Source organism: Gorilla gorilla, chromosome 1 (assembly GCF_029281585.2).
Source record: "Gorilla gorilla gorilla isolate KB3781 chromosome 1, NHGRI_mGorGor1-v2.1_pri, whole genome shotgun sequence".
NCBI lineage: Eukaryota > Metazoa > Chordata > Mammalia > Primates > Hominidae > Gorilla > Gorilla gorilla.
The window spans coordinates 130,104,601-130,131,412 of record NC_073224.2 but is presented as its reverse complement, the minus strand read 5'-3'; the positions used below and the strand labels follow the sequence as shown (position 1 = coordinate 130,131,412).

Below are 26,812 nucleotides of genomic sequence, written 5' to 3'. Positions count from 1 at the left end.
TGATCTTTTTAAATTTGATTTGATTTTTTATTTTTTCTTTGCATAAATCTTTAATTTTCACAAAGCCAAATTTGTCTATATTTTTGCTTATGGCTCTGGATTTGTTTGGAATGGCTTTTGGCTGGGTAGCTTCTCATGGTTTCAACATTGAAGCTGCTAATTTAGAAAAACAATACTTGAGACTTCTGGTTAAAGACAGCAGATTAAACACATGCTCCACTCTCTCCTAGAACTCAACCAAAATTTAATGTTTTGATTAAGTGATACATTCACATGGTTTTAAAACCAGAAAAATACAAAGAGGCACAGCCTGAAACGTTTCCCTCATCTATGTCTCCCATCAGCTCAGTTTCCACTTTCTCCCTGTCCAGAAATAAGGACTGTTATGCTTTCTTATGCGTGTTTCCAGAGTTTCTTTATGCATATGTAAGCAAGTAAGAATTTTGGTGAGTTTTTTTTAAGGAGAAACCTACAAGGACAAAAGAATATAAAAAGGACAAGAGTAAGAAAGATAATTTTAAAAGCTAGAACGTAAGGCCGGGCACAATGGCTCACGCCTATAATCCCAGCACTTTGGGAGGCTGAGGCAGGTGGATCACTTGAGGTCAGGAGTTCAAGACCAGCCTGGCCAACATGGTAAAAACCCATCTCTACTAAAAATACAAAAATTAGCCGGGCATGGTGGCGGGTGCCTGTAGTCTCAGCTACTTGGGAGGCTGAGGCAGGAGAATCACTTGAACCGGGAAGGTTGGGGGTGGGGGTTGCAGTTAGCCGAGATTGCACCACTGTGACAGAGATTGCACCTGGGTGACAGAGTGAGACTGCGTCTCAAAAAATAAATAAATAAACAAATAAAAGCTAGAACATAGATGAATGAGTGGTAACTGAATCAAGAGACCTGAGAAAGCTGAATCCTAAGCCTGCAGATGAGAAAGGTAAAGCAACTCACTTTACATTTCAGAATCCCCCAAATGCTCAGCAATTGGTGGCACCAGGTACTTTTGGAAATAAGGGTGAAGTTGTGGCTAAAAACAGTAAGTTGCATTGAAAATCAGTTCAGGAAACAATGAAAGCTCCAGGCCCCATCTTCCTCTTGCTGTTAGATGGATTGCCCCTTCCCCACGATGTCCAAGAATGGACGTTTTTCTGGTGGGAGAGTAAGACAGAGAAGGGACAGGGCACTATTGTGTGAAAGGACAACATGCTGGGAAAAAACAGGAGATTATAAACCCATTGCCTTCTGCCATCTTCTCTTACTTAGGAAACCCTGACAGCCAGCCTGAATATTAGTAAAGCCTTCTCTGAAACCCTGACACACTGGAGAGAAATGCTCCAAAGATAACTCAGAAATGACAGCATCTCTGAAAGAAAAAGAAAACAAGAAGTATTAATAATATCTCCAGAGAAATAAGAGAACCAGTGCATATATGAAATAAGAACAGAATGCTATGTTTTAAAAGGAACATTCAGAGAACAAAAAAAACTTAGAAATTTAAATATGATAGCAAAAATATTAAAAAGCTTAGTAGATTTGGAAAGTAGAAAGGAAAGCAGAAAGATAACAGATGGAAAATAAAAAATATAAGAGCAAAATTAGTTTATTTGGGAGATGACCCCAGTAAACATCTGTACGGGAGTAAAGTAACGAGAAAAGGATCGTACGGAAGTTAATATATCTTGCAAGTTACTGTGAACCAGAGGAACTTGACTCCATCGGGGAACTCTGGGAGACCTGTGTAGAAAGCATGCTTCAGGGTTAAACCCCCTCATGGTTGAGCAAGCTGGGATATTTATCTACTAACTCTCATCAGTCATTGGTTAAGGGTCTCTCCCAGGGAAAAGGGGGTTAATTCCCCAACACTTCCTGAGCAAACTTTCAGTAGCTAGAAAAAGCCCTCAGGCAAACAGACATATGTGCTGGCAGTTTTGAAGGCCTGGAGGTTAAGTGCCAAGAGAATTTGGGCAGGGCACTGATGGCAAATGTTATATCTTCCCTGCACTCTCTCTTAGGAAACTACTGAAGAATGTGCTCCACCAAAACAGTGTTGTGAGTCAAGAAAGAGGAAGAGGCAGAATTCAGGAACCAGAGCACTCAACACAGAGGTGAAGAGAGTCCCCAGGATGTGGGTAAAGGGAAGTCCCAAGATGACAGATGCACAGCAGGCCTAGAGGTCAGTTAGCCCAGAGAGGAGCAGATCAGTAGGCTCTGGAAGAGCTCTCTTCCAGATGAAACTGATGGAATACCAAGTTTGTTTGGACATATTGAGAGGAGACTTAAACAACTACAGAGGAGTATGGATTAAATTAGTGGCATATGCATAGAAAAACTAGGCAAATGAAAAATGAGACAATTATTAACTCCAGAGGAAGCAAAATAGTTTTGAAGAAAGTGATCATAATTTATTATGCAACACAGGTGTGAATAGTATTTATTTGATCATAGTAATATAAACACTGAGTGTCAGTTTAATAATGACATAGAAATATAAGCCCATGTGGTATAGGAAGAGGCGAAAACTGAATCCCCATCTTCCACAGTGGAAAGTCAATAGAGAAAACTAAGAAGTAGCTATTTAGAGATACAATGATTTCCCTCCTCCCCCTAAAAAAAGATTTAGTGAAAGCATTGAAAGTGATTTCCTCTGAGGAGTGGGAAATGAAGGGGTGGAGTGGGGGAATGCTGTTTCTTGTAATTAGTAATTTAGAAATATTTGATTCTTTAAACTATGTGCATATTTAACTTTGATGTTTAAAAAAACTAAATAAAACTCAGTAATTTTTTTCCTTTGCTGTATGAAAAAGGGAGGAGGTGAGATGGAAAATGTGCCTCATTCCTAGCTGATAAGAAAACTGGGCAGGCAAAATGAAACTTGCTTGTTCCATGAGTCCATCAACCCAGCAGGGTCAATGTCTTTTCCATCTTCTTCAGTCAGAAGAAAAGCTATGAGCAACTGGGAAATTAAAACTGAAATTCCTTTGAAAGAGCCATTGATGCCAAACTGACCTGAAATCTGGGGCTACCCTAAGAGGGCTTTGGCCTAAATAAATGGTCCAGGGTAAGTACAAAGAAAGGATTCTATCAAATGCAAAAATGAGACCAGGATTATATTAAGGGAGCTAGTAACAGCACTTGAGTGCAAGTAGAATACATTCTTAATTATGTCTAATATGAATTTCTTTAAATTCTTTAAAAGCCAGTTGTTTTAAAATACAGAAATTAAAAATATTACTATATTGATTTATAGTTTTAATTTTAAAAACCACGGGAGTACTTTGTACAGTCTTTTAATTAACCATATCTATGACTGAAATTGCACATCATTTAGGTCTCTGGCCCGATCATGATACCAGAGTCTGTTACTTTCTGATTGCAGGCAAAATAACTACAGGAATGAGGCCTCCTGAAGGCAGAATCAGTTCTCCTTTCTCTTCCTGCCTTCAATCTTTACCTACTAGATCCTTCTCCTCAGCCTAGAAAAATGCCCAAAAAGTTCCAATCTAAAATAAAAATAAAGAAGAAATTCTCACTTAAGCTATCACCCAAACTTTCTCTTTTCCTTCATCACAATACTTCTAAAAAAAATGCTAACTTCCTTTTCTTCCTTTACTTCCTCACCACATACTACTTCTTAACTCCTTGTAATCTAGCTTTCACTTTGACCGTTGCACTGAACCTGCTGTCTCAGAGGTCTCAAAGGACTTCTTACTTGCTAAATTTCGGTCCTGCTTAGCCCTCATCCTCCTCAACCTCTCTGTTTTTGACTTTCAAAATGTCTCACTGTGTCTCTCTCTGTTGCTCTGTCTCTCTCTCTTCTCTCTGTCTCTCTCACCCAGCCACCCTCTAGCCCCCTTATTCTGTGTTATTCCTCTCTTTTGGTTCTCTCTCCTCCCTTATTATTCTTCCTTTGAGTCTTCTGTCCCCCTCATTCTCTTAAGAATAGGCATCCAATGAGATCCCATGATTCCCTGCAATATCTGGGATCTGCCTATGTCTCCAAACTCATATGCACCCTGTTCCCCCTTGTTCATTTCACTCCAGTCACACTGATGTTTCAGCTCCTCTAATGGGCCAATGAGCTCTTTATTACCTTAGGACCTGCTCTCTCTACCTGGGACACTCTTCCCCATGTTCCCCCACACCCAAAGCGCTTCATCTGGCTATTTCCAAATCAACTTTCAGGTCTCAGCTTCATATTTCTTCCTCAGAGTGGCTCTCCCTAAGTGCATCCCCTCCCCACCCCTCCAAATTAAATCTGTTTCCCCATTTTTTCTATTTTAGAAATAGTTTTTTTATCAAGTTATTATATGGTTTAAAATGAAAGACTACTTGTGTGTTTATTTGCTTAAATCTCTACCTTTCTCTCCAGAGTGTAATTTCCATGAGGACAGGAACCATGTCAGTTTTGTTTAACACTGTATCCTTAGCATTCAACACAGACCTTGAGGCAGCAGACAACAAATATTGGTTGAATAAATGAGTGAACAAAGTGCCAGGCACTGCAGTAAGTACTTCTTCCTGCCAGGCGCTATGGCAAGTACTTTACATATATCACCTCGTTTTTATTCTTACCACAACCCTATGCATAGGTACTACTATCAGATGAGGAAATGGAAGCTTACAGAGACAGACCAATATGCCCAAAATCTCCCAGAAAAATGAATGTAGCTATCACGACGTGAAAAGATGTAGAGGAACCTTAACTGCATATGATTAAGTTAAAGCAGCTAATCTAAAAAGCCTTCATACTGTATGATTCCAACTCTGTGACATTCTGGAAACAGCAGAACTATAGAGACAGTAGAAAGGTCAATAGTTGCTGGGGGTTGTCCTCGGGAGGGATGAAGAGGCAGAGCACAGAGGATATTTAAGGAACGAAAATACTCTGTATGATGTATAATAGTGGATACGTGTCATACATTTGTCCAAACCCATAGAATGCACGATGCCAAGAGTGAATCCTAATTTACACTACGGACTTGGATGGTGATGATGGGTTGATGTAGGTTCATCAGCTGTAAAAAATGTACCACTCTGTGTGGGGATGTTGATAATGGAGAGGGCCTTTGCATGTGTGGGGACAGGGAGTATATGAGAAATTTCTATTCTTTCTGCTCAATTTTGCTGTGAATCTAAAACTGCTCCAAAAAATAAAATATTTTAAAAATGAGTGTCAGAAGTAGGATTTGAAAACATTTGTTTGACTCTATGTAGGGCTTAATTATAATATTATACTGCTTCCCAGTTGACAAATCTAATACTTTCACCGTCCAAAACTTCCCTCACACTTACTTCCTGTTGTCTGTTTCTATGGTTTCTCTTGTGTCCTTCTTCCAGGATCCATTCCAAGCCAGACAATGGTATGTGGGTGAGAAACTGTGGTCATGGAGGAGACTGGACAGACCGGAAAGCTTTTCTTTTCTAACACATGTTTCTGGGGAGCCCTCAGGAAGCCTGTGAACCAGGAAAACCACGGTGATGGTCAATGCTCTGACAGCTCCCCTGCCCCTTTCTCCATGCTCTTCTCCTGCCGTGCCTTCCCCAAGGCTGTGGGTTGCTCCCCACTGTGCTGCTCCCCTTGGGCCTTCTCTCCCTGCCCACATATGCATGTGCCAGTCCTTTCCCCTGACAAAAATGTCAACATAGAATGGTAAGTAGAAAAAAAATAAGATGCAATATTGTACAAATAGTTGTTATGGGTTGAATTGTGTCCTCCCAAAATTGATATGTTGGAGTCCTAACCCCCGTTACCTCGGAAGGTGACCTTATTTGGAAGTAAGGTTGTTGTAGGTATAATCAATCAAGTTAATATGAGGTCATAATGAAGTAGGAGGGACCCTTAATTCAAAATGACTATTATCCTTATTAAAAGAATGCCATGTGGAGAGACAGACATGCACCAAGGATACTGCCATGTGGAGAGGAAGGCAGAGATTGGGGTGATGCAGCAGAAGCTGAGAAACACCAAAGACTTCCAGAAAAACAGCAGAAGACAGGAGAGAGGCCTGGGACATATTCTTTCTCACAGTCCTCACTAAGAACTAATTTGCCAACACCTTGATCTCAGACTTCTAGCCTCCAGAACTGTGAGAGAGCAAATTGCTGTTATTTAAGCCACTCAGTTGTGGTACCTTGTTATGGAAGTACTAGCAAGCTCATAGAAATAACAGAATCCTGATCTTGTAAAGCAAAATAAACTCATGTATTATGGGTTATCATCTTACATATGCACATACACATATACATAGATGAACACATAGAAACAATGAAAGGCAATATATTTTAAAAGTTATCAATACTTCTTTGGGGATAATGGATGCTGAGTAATTTTGCTTTGTACTTTTCTCTGCACCTTTGGGTATTTTCTCAGTTATCTTACCTCTCTACAATATTATGCATTATTACATAGACCAGCGGTCCCCAACCTTTTTGGTACCAAGGACCTGTTTTGTGGAAGACTATTTTTTCCACAGGTGGGGCAGCAGTGGGGATGGTTTCAGGATGAAACTGTTCCACTGCAGATCATCAGGCATTAGATTCTCATAAGGAGCATGCATCCTAGATCCCTTCCATGCACACTTCACAATAGGGTTTGTGCTCCTATGAGAATCTAATGCTTCCACAGATCTGACCAGGAGGTGGAGTTCAGGGGGTATGCGGCCTGGTTCTTAACAGGCCATGGACTAGTACCTGTCCATGCTCCGGGAGTTGGGGATCTCCGACACAGACAGATCCCCAGACCTCAGTTTCCTCATCTGTAATTTGAGAATAGTTATACCAATCTTCCAGCATTGTTGTGAGGAATAAAGTGCCTGACACAAATAATAGGTCAGTGGGTCTTCCTGGAATAGGGAGAGCAGCTCCAAAGAAGTAAACCTGGACAGACCTCTGTACCTCTATTCATCATTAGGCTTCAGTGTTGCTGATAAGCAGGCGTGCGGATGCTGCTCAGCACTGGCCTCCCTGTGTGGTAAGGGTGGATGTGCAGAGATGAGACGGCACAGGGGAGCTAGCTGGATGTCTTGGGTTTGGGAAGGTCAGCAAAGAAAGGTAAGAGAGGGTGAAAGTTTGATTGAAGAATGTTGGCTATGTAAGGACAACTTAACCCATTGGGGTAACATTTCTTAGTTTGGGGTGGGGTCCAATGGGGCAACTGAAAAGGAAAAAGGGACCAAGAGAGTAGAAAGCATAGCCAAGAAGCCCAACAATCCCCTCCTACAGGAAGAATGCCTTGCCTCCTCATTTCCTCTCTGAAACCCCTCTGGAAATGGGAGTGGACAATGTAACTTACTTATCATTTTCCACAGCCCATGGGAAGGTGTTCTTTCCCCAGGAGGAATGTTTCCCAAACAGCCCTCCTTCTGGCCATATCTGTGATAAGTTGTTCTTTTCTGGGGACTGTTTGGGTAGCCTTGACTCTGACTTACTCAGTAGGGCAGGTTAATTGTCTTGAATCTTAAATTTAGCCATCTGTGACTTCATATTAATCTCTGGTCTCCAAAAACATTGGGCTGTTTTGCCTCTTTCTACTCACTTATGTCTTCTTTATCTTAATTCCAAATCCCAGCAACTCAGAGAAGAATTGGGTCCTGCAAATGATATTCACAATCTATTTCTTTATGGGAGGTCATTGAAGCGCTTTCCCATTTACTTTGTCAAAATCTATATCTATTTTCATTCCTAATTTTTTATCTGCAAGATTATGTAGCAACATGGGAAACATTTATAATATTAAATAGTGAAAGAAGGGGACACAAAAATTGCATGTAAATTATGATTCTATTTAAAAAAAAGACTGAGCAAATAGACAATCAAAAAGACATACACACATACGAGGAAAATAAAACTGGAAGAAAACAAAGCAAAAAATGAATAACGACTATGGTAAAGTGCTGGAATTGTGGATTTTTTTAATTCTTCTCTATTTACCTAAAAATTTTAAGGTAATAAGAAAATACTTTTATAATTAAGAAACAGACTTACTAAAATAAAGTAGGGGCAGAAATGAGGAACAAAGTTTGCTAAAATAAATAAAACAGGAAAGCTTGTAGATAAGGTTTTATGGAAGTAAATATACGTAGCTCCCAGCTTAGTGTGTGTGAGCTGATGGAGAAACATGACTACAGAGCTCTTATGGAAAGCATTTAACCATTTGTCACCCTTGCAGTCTACTTCAAGAGCGACTAAAAGGAAGAACAACCTGAGGAAGACTTCAAATGTGTTGAGGATTTGAGAAGAGGGGCTAGAAGTCCAGGCATGTTAGAGGTTTTGGGGCTGTAGAGAGATACTGTAGAAGTTACTAAATTGGGGGTTTTATGGGAAGTGCTTCAAGCATGACATTGTGAGGTTATGATACTGTTTATTTTTAGAAGTCCTGTTGAGAGGAGTATTTTTCACCTCTCACTAAATTAGCTATGCTCCTTGGAACCATGGACATCTTTCTGCTGTAGCAGCAATAGGATCAAAGCACGTGTTTAGAAAGAGAAGTGAAAAACACCAGATGTGAGCAAAACCACAAGGGGAATTTCAGACAGGCAGCATGCACCAGATGACCCAATTTGGAATGTGGCCCAGGCCCCAGGACAGGCAGACCCTGTAAGGATCAGGCTGGACAGTCAGAGGTTATTGATCCCGATTTAAGCCAAATGTTGCTAAAACTTGATCTGTGACCTTGCTTAAGCCATTGACCTCCTCTTAACCACTTTCACCATCTGTAAAATGCAAGGACTGTGAATTTCCTCTCAGGAATAGCTAATGGAAACCGTGCTAAAAAGTAGAGATAAGAATGAAGCACGAACTTGCGATCTTGAACAATGCTGGTAAATTGTATTTGATTATATAAATACCACAACATACACACACTTACAGTGTATAGATGCGCACACTTTATGAGAAGAATGTGTATAAAAAACATAGAATTGGCCGGGCGCGGTGGCTCATGCCTGTAATCCCAGCACTTTGGGAGGCCGAGGCAGGTGGATATCTTGAGGTTAGGAGTTCCAGACGAGCCTGGCCAACATGGCGAAACCCCGTCTCTCCTGAAAACACAAAAATTATTGGGGCATCCACCTGTAATTCCAGCTACTTGGGAAACTGAGGCACGAGAATCACTTGAACCCAGGAGGCGGAGGTTGCAGTGAGCTGAGATTGCACCACTGCACTCCAGCCTGGGCAACAGAACAAAACTCCATCTCGAAAAAAACAAAAAAAAAAACCCCATGGATTAAAGATTGTGTTCCATCAATTCACAGAGTAAATAATCTATGTGTTGACAATTGAAGGGGTAGAAAAAATATTTTTTCTCCTACACATAGCTCTTTAAGATTCCTAGGGCCAGATTCAGCATACTGTCTAGCACAGTGACAAATGAATGCTAGTATAGAATAGAGCTTATGCTTCAAATTTCAACTGTCTTCACCACTTAGTTGCTATGTGGCTTTGGGTAAGGCACTCCATCATTTTGTGCCTTGGTTTCCTAATCTGTAAAATGGGAAAAATACTAGTATCTACCTCATAGACTTGTGAAGATTACATAAAGTGATATATCTAAAGAGCTTAGATGAGTGCTGGGTGGATAATGTTAGTTATTACTGTCTTCTAAAGTCTTCTATGTGGACTTCAAAGCTCCCTGCATTTCTTTATTTCATCTCCATTTTCTCATTTAAATGTTTCCCACATTCTTGCTCCATTCAAGAATATTTCTTGTTTGTCTTACTCATCTATGTAGGATATTGCTCCCTGTAGACTTTAAACCAGCTTACTCATTCCCCCTCAAAGCCATTACTGTTTTCCTATTTACGTCAATTTTGAGTCAGTCTCTAAGTTGACCCCACAACCAGAAATCTATGAAGCGTCACTCAATCCTCTGTTCTCCCACTCCTGGGCTTCTTATATAACAGGATGTCCTCTTAACCACAGGGGATGTTTCACTAAAATTAAAATGTATATCTTTATTTTCTTTAATAGAAGAAGTAATCAGTTATGGCATCACAGTATATAACAGAAAATCAGCTTGGGATCACTGAGCATGGCTGTCTTTAAGAGGATGGGGCAGTGAAAGGAGTCCTGGGTGCAGTGAAAATGCCTTCCACCCTTTGGAGAGACGTTGTCATTGGAGAGAAAGAGGGATGCAGTACTGGGTCCAGGAAGGGAAGATGTTGGAATTCATCTTAGGTCTCATGTACCAAGGAAGTGACTCTGTATGAGAACAGAGGGGAAAATCAACAACTGATCAGTGATAACTATGGTATTTTGGCCTTAGGGCTATTAGGGGATGATGAGGGCAAAACTGAGAGGAATGTTAGGGAATCACTTTCTCTAAAGTATCAATATAAATTGACTCTACTTTTGGCACTCACGGAAACAGCAGAAAGAGGACATCACAACCCCTACCTGGACAACTTCTGATGCAGTTTCACCAACAACAGCGTCACTCCTTTCGAAGGGCACTCTTGTCTTCCACTGTTACCTGGTATGATTATGTGATTGTTGTTATCGTCCTTATCATTATCACTTTCAAATCGCTTGACTTTCCTTGCATCCCTCCACTATGTTATCTTCTAAAATAATTTTAGTATAAGATGATTTAATCCCATGGAAATTTGTGAGCCCCTATTATGAAGGCTAAATCCTAGGGAATACAAAGATGAGTAAAAGAGTCATTGCTCTTAAGGAGCTCATATCACAAGATTTAGGCAGATTGAAATTGCTAACCAACATTTAACCCAGGTCCAGGTGCTCCTAATTATCTTCCCTATTGGTTTGTCTTGTCCTGTTCATTTATTTAACACATATTTATTTATTTCTTTATTTGAGACGGAGTCTTGCTCTGTTGCCCAGGCTGGAGTGCAGTGGCGCGATCTCGGCTCACTGCAAGCTTCGCCTCCCCCGGGTTCATGCCATTCTCCTGCCTCAGCCTCCCCAGTAGCTGGGACTACAGGCACCCGCCACCATGCCCAGCTAATTTTTTGTATTTTTAGTAGAGATGGGGTTTCACTGTGTTAGCCAGGATGGTCTCTATCTCCTGACCTCGTGTGAAAGTGCTGGGACTATAGGTGTGAGCCACTGCGCCCGGCCTTAACATATATTTATTGAGCACCTACTTTGTGCTAGGCACTGGGCTAGCCTAAAGATGCAATAGCAACTAAAATAAGCATCATATTTACTTTTAGAGAATATAACTGCAATGTGAAGAATTAGGCTCAATGATATACCTGCTTGACTACAGAAGAAATATTAAGTATTCCTGTCTCTCCTCCACAGAGTGGGGTGCACTCCAGTGCACTCCTCTTCCAACCATTATGTAGTCAAGTTATAGCTGAGACATATTTAGTTCTTATGTGAGTCCAACTTGAGAGGCACCTGACAATAAGAGGACAAATCTCCACTGTAATGCTGAATAGCTGGTAGTCTCATGTCCAGTATTCCTGTGCAAACACCCTTGCAGGAACCAAGTACCCTTCATATTATGCCCTGATTCTATATGGGTTAGACATACACATCAAATAATTTTGGTTTGTCAATAAACAATCTAAATAATAGAAGGTAAAGTCAATTATATAAAGTTTCCAAAGAAGGATAGGGGAAGAGTTTCCAAGAAAAGTTTTTTCTTATTGGAAGAAGCATATCAGATGAAGGCAAGCATTACTTTATGTATATATGTATGTATGTATGTATTTTAAGGCAGGGTCTGGCACTGTCACTCAGGCCAGAGTGCAGTGGCATGGATCTTGGCTCACTGCAACCTCAGTCTGCTGGGCTCAAGTGATGCTCCCACCTCAGCCTCCCAAGTAGCTGGGACTACAAGCATGCACCACCACATCCAGCTAATTTCTGTATTTTTTTTGTAGAGATGGGGGTCTTACCATGTTGCCCAGGATGGTCTCGAACTCTTGGCTCAAGTGATCCTCCTGCCTCGGCCTCACATAGTTCTGGGATTACAAATGTGAGCCACCACACCTGGTGGCTCACTAATTTTCACTAATGGCAATAAAACCACTACTTACAATATCAGAGTGTACAACTAATGTATTAGCTGACTAAATAAGGGATGTAGTAAATTTAGTCGGGGCTTCTGCCTATATAGAGTAAGACCCCAAGGCATGGAAGAATGACTCACTGTAATAAACTAAGCCAACTAAATATTGATGAATAGTGCTCACATAACAGCATAATATTAGAACAGAAAAGAAAATTATAGATTGTACTGGATAACTCATTCAAGCATAAAATTTGGAATCTGATGGTTCTAGGTTCAAATTCCAACTCAGCTTCCTCTTTGCCACCTCTGTGGCCTTGGGCAACTTGAGCATTTTTAAATTTGAATACTACAGATCTATATTCCTAGCTAGTAGAGTTCTTTCTCTTATGGATTAAATAAAGTAATACAATTGAAGTCACATGGTGCACAGTGAGCACTTCATAAATACTCTAGTCTTCTTTTCATTGTACAGAAAAGGAACAAAAGCCTGGAGGACTGATCTAACTTTCCTGAAGGCCCAAACCAATGTCAGATCCAGATGAAAGCCCCTGGCTTCCTGACTCCTGGTCCAGCTGGCTGTCTATGATTTCCAAAATAGGGCTGTGCCAAAGACAACTGAAAATACATTTACCTCTGTTTTTTTAAAGCTGAAGAGAATGAAGTAAAAAGAGAGGAGGAGGCTGATGTGGGGTGAGAGGTATAAGAAGCAGATTTACTTTCCTGGTTTTGCATTACCTTCCTGAGTTTACACTGCCTGAGCACACACCCACTAACGGTGGGGGGAAGTGGCAGAGCGTAGCCAACATGGGATTAAAAATTGTGTTACATCAACCCACAAAGTAAATAATCTACCTGCCCATAATTGAAGGGGGTGTAACAGGGTATTGTGTTTTTTCTCACACATAGTTCTTTGGGTCTGCTAGGGTCATTCCAGATCTAATTTTCCAGAAGATCCTATATACGCCTTTCCATTGGAGTTTTGAGCTTGCTAATGTGTGGATTTGGCAGACAACTGCAAATTAAAGAAGATATATATGAAAAATCACTTGTAGCCTAAACATGATTTCTGTGTGGGACTGGTGCTCCACATGGATAAAAAAGCCATGGGCCAGAGACAGGATGCTTGACTGCTTCCCTGCACTGCTGTTAACACTCGGGGGGACCCAAGAAAGGAGATTAACTTCTCTGGGCATCTATTTTGTCACCTATAAAATACCATCAAGTAGTCATTTGCTATACATTGAATGCAAGACATTTGTCACATTTTATTTTTCTGTATCCTTTTAAGAGCTTCATGGGGCAGATTGTACTCCCACATTACAAGTAAAGAACTAAGGGCTTAGAGATATTGTGACTTGTCCAACGTCATTTAGCTGGTAAGTGGTAGAATCTGACAGAACCTGGATTTGAACCCAGAATCTGCTTTCAACCTCCAAGCTACACTACTTAATATTGTGAGGGAGGGAAAGGATGTTAACCTTCAAAGTACTTTACATCAGTTTAAACAAATGTTCAATACAATCATTTATTAGGGGTATAATTCCTAGGAGGTGCCTGTACTTAAGTCATTTTCAGCTCATTGACTTTCTCATTCATTGCCTCTCATCTGACCTGTGAGCCTCAAACCACAGTTATCCTATTTCATTTCCTTTGTTTTTGGTGTCAGTACTCCTCCCACATTGGCTGATTTCAGGGGGAGCCGGCACCACTTCTCTTCAAGTAGGGGAGTGTAAGTGTAGGAAGCCACTCATACACACACACATAAATATGCGCGCGCACGCACACACACACACACATTCATATTAGTTTGTGATACACATACGTGGTTTCAGAAATTGACAATTTAAGAATATGTCATTATTATGACAGTGCATATATCATGTATAAATAATTCCCCAGAATTGGGGTTGGGTGAAAAAAACGCTGTGATAAGGTGATAGAAAGTGAAGAGACATGTACTAAGGAGAATACTAAGAGACTTAGAACCTTCTGGCTTCAGCCCCCACCTTGAATTTTAAAAGAAGTTCATGAATTTTTTCCTGCTCATTCGGTCCCCTGAAAGATCCTTACCCTTGGTAGGAAATGAGCTTGATACAACCCAGTGTTGTATCAACTGATACTGAGCTTTCACTCTGTTATCTGTATCTGCATTCCAGGTAGTGGTGGTCATCAGACTGTAAACTTTGGAGGCTCAGGGTCACATCTGTGGAATTCTCTCTTGTGTGGTCCGGCATGGCATACAATTAGCAAATTGGTGATGACAACGTTTTTCATTCCTTCTATTGCTTTTTATTTGGTTTGTTCAGGAGACAGACACAAAATATTTTGAGACTCATTTAATTATGGCCCACAACTGTCATGGCATTCAACAAATGCAGTTATTCATTAAATATGTACTTGTTGAACATCATGGTACTATTATTGAACATCACAATAATATTTCATTTTTTGCATTAACCCTTAATGGTTACAAAGTGCATCTATAATTAGTGTCACACCTAGGCTTCCTAAGAATCCTTGGAGAAGGGAGAAAGGGATAAAAGCATTACCTACCTTATGAGGATTTGTGAGAATCATACAATAAAAGACAAAAGTGCTTAGCACTGGAAGCTGATGCAGTGTAAACAATCATGAAATGTTACTACTAGCACAGTTATTAGCCCATATTACTGATGATATACCTCACTTCCTCAAGTTTGCACAGTGAAGTAGTAGAATTCAGCTAAGAATCTGTTTCCAGACCCCAAATCTGTCTTAGGAAACTATCAGTTGAGATTGCAATTATGGAAGGCAAAAAAACAGAGCCTTAAAGGGAGAGCAAACATGACAGGTTTTATGGTGGGTGAGTAGGCAGAAGTGTTTAGGGACCTTATGTGCATTGTCAAGTGCTCAGGGGAGAGGGTGAGGCCCAGGCTATGTACCACAGGCAGCTGTACAATTCATTTTTGGTTCCTCAAATGTTCTATCTTCCCTCGCACCTTCACATAGAATGTGTTCCTTCTCCCCTGTCTTATTCTCTGTCTTCACCTCTCTTCCCAACACTTCACCCGAGTAACATTCACGCTTCCAGGCTCAACCCAAACATCTCTTCTTCCAGGATGCTCTCCCTGAGCCCCTGTCTGCACCTACTGACAGGCACTCACAGCACTCTGCATGCCTCCTTTAGAGAATAGTTGTCCAATATTTGTCTTCCCAGCTAGGAGGTAAGCACTGAGAAGTCTGCAACTTTCCCTTGCTTGCCGGCTGATGTCTCCCCAGCAGCAGTGTCCAGCACGTTTGTCAAGTGCGGAGCAGCTGCTGGCCACCTTAAAGATGGAAAGGAACAAGACTGAAAAAAGGGTGGGAAGTCATGAAAACAAATTTAAAATGCTTTACTATTTTGCCCTAGAACCACTCGGGGTGATGCTATTGGGAAGAGCTAGGCAGTGAGAAAACATAAAGGAGGCAACAGAAAGGAGCGAGAAAAAAGACACAAGAAAGGCATGGAGAAGTCACTTGATGCAAAGAGTAGCAGACATAGGTGTTCATCCTGAAGAAGGCTGGGCCATGGATGCCAAGCCTTCCGCAGACATATGAAAGGTTGCTGAGAATTAGCCGTTTCTCTTTCTTTCAAACTTCCCCTTGTTTATGTCTGCCGTCTTTTGTCCTGCTCTCTCCAGAAGACTAACCCCTGCAGCAGTCCATGGAATCCAGGGCTAAATCTGCTGAGGGGAGAGGGAGGGAGGGAGAGTTTCCACCAGGATGACATATTTCTGACTCTGCCCTCTGACAACAAAGGGTGCCGGTGGTGGGACTTTTGGCAGGAAGCACCCACCTTTGGGGGAGTCAGAATCATGTTGCGGGGTGACAGTGACTGGGGCGGACCCTGGAGCCCTGGCCGTCTTCCCTGCGCGGCCCTAGGCAGCAGTGCCTGGATGATCTCCTGGGCGCCTCCTCCGAGGTTCAGGCAGGGCTGAGGGAGGATGCAATGCCCGAGCTCCGGTAGGGCCCATTTTGTTTATGTTCCCACTCCTTCGCCCTGGGAAGCCCCGAGTTCCCACACTCACTGAGGCAGGAAGGTCACCACGGACACCTCATCTGTCTGGGCCGTTGACTAACTACAGATAAGCAGCAGCTGCCGCAGCCATGTTGGGGTCACCTCCCAGTCTGCCCACCCTAGAACCAGGGGAGAAGCCCCCATCCCCGCCCACTTGCACATGATGCCTCCCCAGCAAGGTCAGCTGCCCCTGAGGCCAGGATGGTGACATGGGGCCACAGAAAAACTTGCTTTTGCGGGAGAAGCAAGACATGACTAAGGGATTGAAAGGTCTTAGACATGACTACCCGAGAGCCCAGGCTTATATTTCCACCTTACCTTTTTTTTTTTTTTTAGATGGAGTTTCTCTCTGTCGCCCAGGCTGGAGTGCAGCGGTGCGAACTCTGCTCACTGCAACCTCCGCCTCCCGGGTTCAAGCAATTCTCCTGACTCAGCCTCCCGAGTCGGGATTACAGGCACGCACCCCCACGCCCGGCTAATTTTTGTATTTTTAGTGGAAGTTGGGTTTTACCATGTTGGCCTGGCTGATCTGGAACTCCTGACCTCAAGTGATTCGCCTGCCTCGGCTTCCCAAACTGCTGGGATTAAAGGCGTGAACCAGGGCACCCAGCCTACCTTACATTTGCTGAGCACTTTAGAGTTTCACAGCGCTCTACTGCCTGCATCTTTTCACATAACTCTGACCACCACCCGTGAAGATCGCAGAGCAGGTGTTTTTGTGTCCATTTTGCAGATGAGTAAACAGCCCCAGGATGTTCGAGACGCTTGCCAAATTCACAGAGATAGTTAGTGGTAAAAGTCATGTTCACGGGGGCTTTGTGCTACCCCATGCAAACACACCACACCAGCTGAACAATCCCAATTTTTATCCCTAAAAGAGGATTCTTTCTCCCAGGTTTAACCTGTTTTCCACCCAAGCCTGCCGTGTAGTGAGAAACATAGTAGTTTTGGAGTTTGAATCTGATTCCTCTTCTTGTTAACCAAATGATTTAGCAGTTGTGTATTTGGGACTTGATTTCCCTGAATATTTGCTTCCACATGTATAAAATGCAGATAATGCTGCCTAACTTGAACGGTTGTTGTAAGGTTTAAGAATAACAAGAAACATCTATTCTCTGTTTTCCATACCCTAAGCTTGGTTCTAAGCACCTTATGTTCATTGACTTATTAAATTCTCACAACATGCCTGTGTGATTTCATGCATGCTATCATTATTTCATTGTACAGTTGAGGAACAATGGCAGAGAGGTAAAGAAACATACCCCAGGTTACACAGCGAGCAGATGGCAGAGCCAGGATTGCAACCCAGACTACAGAGCCGAGTGCTTAATCTCCAAGCTATATTGACTATGCAAATTATGTTTACTGTCCACAATCGGCACTCAATCAACAGCTATTACTAAGAACTGGGGAAGGGTTTGTTTGAATTACAAGAAAAATGATCAGCTAACTACCTGAACTAATTAGATGAATCAATAGTCCTGTCTACTCAAAAATATTTTCTATGTAGTATTCTGGTTTCTAATTTCTTCCCACTAGATTCATAGCTTTAGAGCACGAAGTCACCCAAGGGACTTTTGGCAATGTCTAGAGACATTTTTGATTGTCACAAATGTGGGGTGCTACTGGCATCTGACGGGTTAGGCCAGGGATACTGCTAAACATCCTACACAGAAGAGTTCCTCAAAAAAGAATTATCTGGTCCGAAATGTCAATATGCTGAAGTTTAGAAACTACTTTAAAATTGAGTATTTAGAGTTGAGTCATGATTACTTAAGTTTTGAAGTGCCCTGCTGGATCCAAATTTGACACATATACTAATTTGTTTATTCAAATTGGACACATATACCAGTAAAGTAATGCCCTGTTTAATATCTAGTGATACATTAACATGGTTCCTTATATGTGATCATTTGTCATTACTTATTGTTGCTGCTGCTGTTGTTACCAAGCAAAGCAGATGTGTGCCCTAGAAATGGTCAGGCTGATTTGGGGTTTGTGGTAGAGTTAGAAAATTGAAGCTGTTTTTCTGTTAAATTACGTTACCAACCTCCAAATTGCTGACATTTCTTCCAATATATTGAAGTAGGTCATAAATAAACTCACAGCAATGCCATTTCCTTTCAGCATACAACTCTATGAATCCCTGGTATCTTTCAGTGCAGTCAGCTCTTGTTTTGTGTGTTATGTACACACCAAACAGATTTTTAAAGTTTAATTTTGTTGGCCCCTTTTGAAAACTCCTGTAGCTAATGACATTTTCAAAATGATGAAAGTTTTATTTTGTCAAACAGAACTTTGACCAACAGAACACCCTTGGTACCCGATGCACGTGTGGTGCATCTGTGATGCCTGGCAGCATACTGAGCTTTCTTACTTTGTTGGAAAACACTGCGTGTCACATCATCAACACTGATTTTCATGTCATCATGCTTTAGCTTCAAAGACTGTTTATAATCCTCAAAGGAGTTGTATCAGTCAGTTTTAGCCGGGTTGTGATATAGTAATGGATAATCCCCATATCCTAATAACAAAATAGATTTGTATTTGTTCATGTTACATGTACACCATAAATTGGCCACTGGTTACTTCATGTCTTTTGCATTCTTAATCTAGACTGAAGGAGCTGGCCCTATTTGGGATATGGTAGCATCATAGCAAGGGAAATGAGAAAGATGAAACCACATGATGGGTCTTAATAGTTTCTGCTCAGCATATATGACATATGTTTGCCTTCTATTGGTCAATGCAAGTCCATGGCCAAATTCCTTCCATAGGCCCCATAGGCAGGGGCAGCAAATATTTTAAACAATAAGATAATCTGCTATAAGAGTCTGTTTTTGCCACCAAAGCCACAAACTTCTAAAGAGCCAGGGACTCAGCCTTGAATCATTGCTTTCTAAAGATGTTTTTATCAAGAAATGGGGAGAGAATGTAAAATGAAAAAGTTGAAGAAGTAAAATTATCAGATTCTAATGGTTAATTTGATAAGGAGCAGAGTTGGGTGGCAATGCCAAGGAAAAGACAGAAATGAAAAATAATTTCTAAGATTCCAGCTTGGGTGACTGATAAATGATAGTGTCAACAAGTGAGGTAGAGAAGAGAGAAGAAAAAGAGGTTTAGAAGGAGACAAAACAAGTTTCATTTTTGATGCAATGAATATAAGGTGTCTTTGGAACATCCACATAGAAATATGCAGTGGACAGCGGGATATACGAGTGTGGCTCCTGAGAGAGTACTAAGCTGGAAACAAAGCTCTGAGATGCAAGACCATGTAAATAATAATAATCACTATTAGGGTTGCATTTATTGACTATTTGCTATGTGTCAGGCACTATGCTAAGAATTTTCATACAATTTGCGTATGTTGTATTATTTAATTTTCATGTAACCATATAAGCTGGGTATATATATATATAGTCGATGTTATTTATACTCATTTGGCTGATGAGTTTAAAAGAGGGAAGCTTAGGGCCAGGCGCGGTGGCCCACATCTGTAATCCCAGCACTCTGGGAGGCCGAGTCCGGCAGATCATGAGGTCAGGAGATTGAGACCAACCTGGCTAACATGGTGAAACCCTGTCTCTACTAAAAATACAAAAAATTAGCCGGGCGTGGTGGCGGGCACCTGTAGTCCCAGCTACTCGGGAGGCTGAGTCAGGAGAATGGCATGAACTTGGGAGGCGGATGTTGCAGTGAGCCAAGATTGTGCCACTGCACTCCAGCCTGGATGACAGAGCGAGACTCCATCTCAAAAAAAAAAAAAAAAAAAAGAGGGAAGCCTAAAAGATGATATAATTTAGCCTAGGTCTCACAGCTAGGAAGTTGCAAAAAAGATGCTAGTGTTTAATCTGTGTAACTGACATTTTAGCCAGGTACAGTCTCAGTTGGAACCATGACGGCAAATGAGAACATCCAGAAACCAAAGATAGAAAGAAAAGAGAAGAGCAGTGGGCCAAGGGCAGGACCCTAAGGAATATGAACACTTAAGGAGCAGGAAGAAAAAGAGCCCTTGGAGAAGACAGAGAAGGAGCAGCTAGAGGGAGACTTGAAGAGCACAGTCTCAGAAGCCAAGTGTGCAGAGAGTGACAACGAAAGGGAGGGTCTAACAAAGTCAGGGATAACAGAGTAGCTGAAGAGCAGACCTTGGAAATGTTCCTTGGTGTTGAGAGTTAGGTCTGCTCCCTGACAGCATCTCTAATCTCAGGGAAGCATCTGTAACCAGCCTATTCCCCACCCACAACTCAGGAATAATAATAATAAAAAAACACAGGTGGCTAGTCACACACTGACTTTGGAAACATCAACCTGTTGCTGGTTCACTCTCTGAACTTTGTTTCTCAAGACTGCCTTGAATTTTTTACCTGTCTGGATAGATCTTTGTTTCTGGGTCTTAGTGACCTGGCTTTCAATCTCTACCTATGTACACTTCTCTGAGGTTCTGGACTGTTCTCTCAGCTTAGGAAACCCAGCCTTACACCACATCCTTATTTTTGGTTACTACCCACTCCCACCTACAGTCAGTGAGGTTGGGCACTGACCCTCAATCCACAGGGCTGTATCTCCAGCTGATTCTCTGAAATTCAGCCTCCATACGGGAAATGAGTTGTGGTCTCAGCTGGTGGTTGCTGTATCTGTTCTGTAGATGTAGCAAATGTCTGACAACAGGGCTGCTGCTTTTGAGATCACAGGTTGCTGGTCAGATTTGCCAAGTCTTGCACTGCCTGTTGCCAGAGCAAGCTGTCTGTCTTCAGGTGAGCCTTCCCAGTTGCCATGTTATTTTTTGTCACAGCTCCAGTAGTTTATGGAGATAGAAGGCTTATATTTGGGGAAGAGGATACTTATGTAAATGGGACTTCTCAAGTCTTCTGGATAGTGGCCTGGCTATAGTCTGGAAGCCCACACTGTGTGGACACCACTGGGACTTTCTCATAGCCCTGATTGATTGGCAAGAGTCCTTGAAATCTGTAGAGTAGGCAACTACAGCATCAGAGTGGGTAAGTATCCAGACCTGCCTCACTCTCAGAGATTTGAACCGAATGAGCCAGTATTATGAAGAAAAGCAAAAAGCATCTCCTTGAAAGTCCTGCAAGAAGAGTCCCCTCTGATGTGAGGGCACCAGAAACCTGTAGCATCTCTATTATTTTTGTTTAGTTGGAGGCTGCACCCATCCATCAGCCTTCCCTGACCATATCGCTCAGTGAGGGTTACCAGACTTAGAAGATGAAAATACAGGATACCCAGTTAAATTTGAACTTCAGATAACAAATACATATTTGGTATAAGTATATGCCACACAATATTTGGGATATATTTATATTAAGACATTATTCATCATTTATTTGAAATTCAAATTTAATTGGTGTTCTGAATTTTATCTGGCCTCCCTGTGGCCACCACAACACCCATAACTTGAGACTTGGTAGGAATTCATAGGCCTTGAAATCCACTGGGGCCCTATCTCTCCCAAGAAGGCAGTGGAGAACTTTGTGAGGAAGAAAAGCAGATGACTGGGCCTCTGCTAGGATTACTGGGATCCTAATACTGTCTGGTTCCCTCTCTCCTGGGCCAGCTCAGAAGGACCATAAAATTAGATCTTCTGAGTGCCTAGCACCTTGTCTGCCTTCCATCGTTGCATTTGGATGACAGAGAGTTTGCAGAGAACACAATGCCTCTTGACCTATGGCAGCAGCATGATCAGTATCCTGCAGGACTTACAAGGGGATGCCTTTTGCTCTTCTTGGAAAATGTCCTAATATATCCTGAAACATCCACATGCAACCTGACTAGCTATGCTTCATACAATACTCTAGCCCCAACAGTTCTGAGTTACCTGAAACATCAGCACCTTCAAAACAGCACAGAAATGTGTGACATTTCTGAACCAAGTTCAGTGTAGCCAGTTATCTGTGATTCTGGAGTGAGAGACACCCTGGTCACTGAGGTTACCTAGACATTTTCAAGAGATGTCTAACACCATTTTGTCTTTTTCTGTGCAACTGCCCTAGTAATGACCTCCTAAAATAGAGAAGGAAGTTTCCTGACGTGCTGAGGTTGACACTATGTTTGGCAAGTCAAGACTCGTTGCACCTCTGCTCCAGTACAGCACAAGCAAGCACTGACGATGTGCCAGGCACTGCTGAAAGGGCTTGCCTATATTAACTAATTTAATACTCACGATAACCCTATGAGCTATATGCTATTATTATTGCTGTTTTGCGGATGAGGAAACTGAAACATGGAGTGATAAAGTAACTCCTATAAAGCCATACAGGTAAAAAATTTACTAAGAATAGAAATGAATGCAAGCAACTCAGCTCCACAGTGTGTCCTCTGCACCTGCATGCCAGCTCTACACATCTGGAACCTAGCTTCATTCAGCATCACACTGTTGAGACTGGTGCTGCCAACACTGTGGAGTGGGCCACCCTGACCCAGGAGAAGCTTTATGCCACACTTCATTATCCCTGCGTGGAAAGGGGAAGGGCCTGTGGTCAAGCATGTTTTCAAGCCCTAGAGGGTCCAATGTGTGATAGGGACTTCAGTCTGCCATAGCCTGAAAGCTCAGCTCATGCTATGCAAGGCAGCTCACCTTATCTGTGCTTGGGTGCTCCATCAGCTGTGTGCCCAGCACTCAGAATCACAGACCAGATTCTCTATCCTGAAAGCCTGAGTACAAGAGGTAACAGAGAGACTCGCTCTGGAAGACTATGGCTTGAGTGTTTCACAATCATTCTGCTCAAATGATGTATTTTAGACATTTATGCATGGTCTTAATCCTGATACAGGGCTTCTTGGGGCAATTTGGATTGATGTTAAATGCCACGAAGGTCTTTATAGGAGTGAGGCAGTGCTCATCCCTGCTAGGAAGGCCAGAATGCAGCCTCAGCACAGCCACTTGCCCTCCCTGAGGTGATATGGTCTGGTACACTACCACAAAAGCACCTGGACCCAAAGCAAAGATACCTCAGGGTTCCTCCAGAGCAGCGATGACTCCTTCTGATCCAGACTCGCATCTGAAACTCCAGTTTTGGGACTTCTATTTGTTGTCTGCCCGCTTCCTGGATTGATTGATTGATTGATTGTTATAGAGACAGGGTCTTGCTATGTTGCCCAGGCTGAACTCAAACTCATGGGCTCAGGTTATCCTCCCACCTCAGCCTCCCAAGTCATTGGGAGGTCTGCCCCTCTTGACCTCTTCCCTGACTCTGCCCTCTTCCCTCCCTGCATTGCTCCTACACCCATTCCAGTCATTTATACCCTGATAGGTAAAAGAGGGCTTCTACTTTCATGGTCTCTCAAAGCACTGCTTTCCAACCACAGCCCTCAGCTATGCCTCAGTTTGGGCCTATCAGGTCTACATCCACATACCTACCACCCCTAGACAGGTGACAAAAGTAGTGCTTAAGAAACAAATGTGCTTTTTTGCCTCCCCCACACAACTGACTGCTCTGGCTAATATCACTGCGACACACTTTGCTTTCACTAATTATTATTGCCTGCCCTCCAGAACTGCTTTTTTGCATACAACGGTTTTTGTCCTTAGTGTTTTTTTTACACCTCTTCTTGGTATTATTATTATTGTTTTTTATTTTTTTATTTTTTGAGACGGAGTCTCGCACTTTGGCCCAGGCTGGAGTGCAGTGGCGCGATCTCTTGACTCACTGCAAGCTCCGCCTCCCGGGTTCACGCCATTCTCCTGCCTCAGCCTCCCGAGTAGCTGGGACTACAGGCGCCCGCCACCATGGCCGGCTATTTTTTTGTATTTTTAGTAGAGAAGGGGTTTCACTGTGTTAGCCAGGATGGTCTCGATCTCCTGACCTCATGATCCGCCCGCCTCGGCCTCCCAAACTGCTGGGATTACAGGCGTGAGCCACCGTGCCTGGCCCTCTTCTTGGTATTATTGATATTCCTGCAGCTAGACAGTACCCGGGAAGGAATGCACCAACTAGAAGGAGCTTTAATGAGCCTACTATGTTATGGCTGGCATCAGCCTTCAGAGAGGTTTGAGCATAGGATGCCATCTAATTCCCCGCCAGCCCATTCATTCTATCCAACTAATGGGAAAACTAGGGGATTGCCGATAATAATAGCATCAGCAAAAATAGTTACCATTTATCAAGCATTTACTATGGGCCAAGTACTATGCTAAATGCTCTGCATATATTTTCTCACTTAATTCTCAAAAAATGCAATGAGGAGAGTGCTATTTTATCTCTAGCTCACAGCTGAGAAAACTGACCTGCCAAAAAAGCCGCATAATGAATAAGTGATAGAGCAAAATTTTGAACGCAAGTTAATTTAAAGCCTGGGCATTCAGCCACTCTGCTGCCATTATCATACATCATCTGACTTCCTTCATGTCGCGTCTCCCAACTTCTGTTTTTTATTTTCTCTTTTCCTGATTCTCCAGTTACCCACCCTAGCAGTGGAGGTGATATATATGAACTGCATGCCAAAGTGGGCGTAGACTCATAATGACAACATAATGACACCAACTGGACCATGGGAAATGGCGAAGGCAAGAGTAGTTATTTTAACTTGGCCCTTTGAAACAGAGACCCTGCCGCAAGTTATGAGGGGTTTAAGTATTTTCCTGTTTCATTTGCCCTTAGATCCCAAACACCTAGAACTGTGCCTAGCTCATAGTAGGAGCCCAGGAAATACCAGCATGGAAACCTGGAAAGCTGGGGTAAATCTGATGAAGAGCACAGGAGCCTTAGTAAATCCGGGTGATCTGAAACTGGCTCTTAGTTGAGCCAGATGATAGGATCTTAATGACAATTGTGCACCACTTCTCATTTCTTGCGACTCTTTGCAGGTTTGCTTCTTGCTGTCTTATTCCACCTAAAAAATTCTGTTTACTTTTCATGTATTTTCTCTACCTCAGAATTGCTGCTTATTCATAAATTCTGCCTTCTTATCACATGGTTCTGCTTCCTCATAGTTTTGGTTTGCTATAATCCTCCATGGCTCCACTCCATTGTATGCCATCCTTTCAGCTTCAGCCCCCATGGCTAACTGCTTCTTTCTATCCATGTTTCCCAATTCAAATCCCAGAAGGAGAGAATCTGATTGATCAAACTTACCTTTTCCATTCAAGCCCTGGTTTTTGGGAAGCCCGCCCCTAATGTCAAGGGCCAATCACTGGTCCAATCAGGAGCCATCCCTGGGCAAAGAACAACCTACCTCTGCTTCTCAAAGCAGGGGGCTGTGGGTGGGACACTTTCATCTCAAAGAGGAAGTTGGGTGTGGCAGGCACTGTGTTGACATATCCAGTATAGGAGTGCCCTGGGAGCCCATCTCTCATTTCTGAAAGAGATAGCATTGTAGATCCGGACGTTTCATCACATATTCCCAGGAAAGCCCAGCCAAATGCAGCTGGTAAGTTGCTGAATGTGGAATTCCTCTTGGCCTTCCAACTCCTTGCACTCTTCCTTCTGGGACTACTTTGGTTTTTCAGTTTATTACCTGTTTGGAGTTGGCTTGTTTCTGGACTCTCTCTTCTGCTCAGGTGAGCAGACTTCTAACTGGAATGCCTGGCTCTTGGACAAGGTGAGTGTTTGAATCCAACTTTGGTTCTGCACCATTCTTTCAACTTGGATGACATTGCCTCACCTCTTGTATCCTTGTCCTCTCCCTTCTACTCAATCCACTCTGCTCTGGGTTATTATTTACCTGAGGGTGCCTTCCCTTCCCAGACCCACCAACATACTCCTGAGGGAAGAACATTCAAAAGCAGCTGGTGGCTTCAGTGAGATCAATTTTTAGAGGAATGATCGGGGCAGAAGCTAGATAGAAGCAAGTTGAGGAAGTGGAAATAGTGAGTGCAAGACACTTTTCTGAGAAGTTTAGATGAAAAGGAGGGGAAGAAAACAGCTATGTGTCAAGAGTTTGGTGTGTGTGTGTGTGTTTTATTTTTTTTGAAAGAATTTGCTTCTTATTATATAACACATGATTTTGTAAAACATTTCAAAAAAAACAAAAATTATAAACAATATGTTTACAATTGCCCATTAAACTACTACCTAAGTAATTACAATAGTTACCAATTTTTGAATACCTACTAAACAGAAGAATTATGCTAGGAACTTCATGAATTATTTTTCTATTTCTTGTGCAATACAATGTCCCAGATGGGTCAGAATTCAGACAGATATGGCTATGATGCAGAATTAGACAACGTCTCTTCCCTTTAAGCAATGATTGGCATCCATTGATTTATAAGGGGGCTGAGAAGTTTGCTGGGGACAAAATGGAAATATTTGCCTCAGTAGGGTCTTCAGCATTCATGGGCATGTCTGGAGACAGTTCCAGAGGTAGGCAGAGTGCTGGCAGGAATGGTGGGGCCCCTGGAGAGAGCACCGTTGGTTGAGGAAGGAGTTTGTAATGGTAAGACTGGGCTTTAGACCTGGAAGGTCGTGGTAAGTCTGACTGTCACAGGGAAGGGCCTAACCCAGCTTCCTTGCATGTGTCTTCCCAGAAGAAAACAAAGAAGGGCCTCTGAGTCATGGAAAGAGCCATGAAACTCTTTAATGCTCTAGAGCCTATCGCCCAGTAACTGGTAACTCAGTGTTATATTAAGGAAGAGAGGTTTTCTTTTCCCACTTTGAAAGAGGATGCTGACAGACATCACAGGGGTTATCATAGCCCTCAATTTCCCATAAAACCGGCACCACAGTGCCAGCTGTGATTGCAGAAAAAGGTTTTTATCCAAGTTGTGTTAAGGAAATAGTAGTTGATTTCAGTTAATTCAGTAATAACACTTTACCTTGAGCATTAATGCTGAAAAAGTCAA

At 42.3% G+C, this 26,812-nt stretch overlaps 1 protein-coding gene across 1 annotated transcript in view; it reads left to right on the top strand.

Annotated features, from left to right (window-relative positions):
* Nucleotides 1–26,812, top strand: part of GSTM2 (glutathione S-transferase mu 2) — a 1,178,915-nt gene that overhangs the window by 282,234 nt on the left and 869,869 nt on the right. The window lies entirely within an intron of this gene.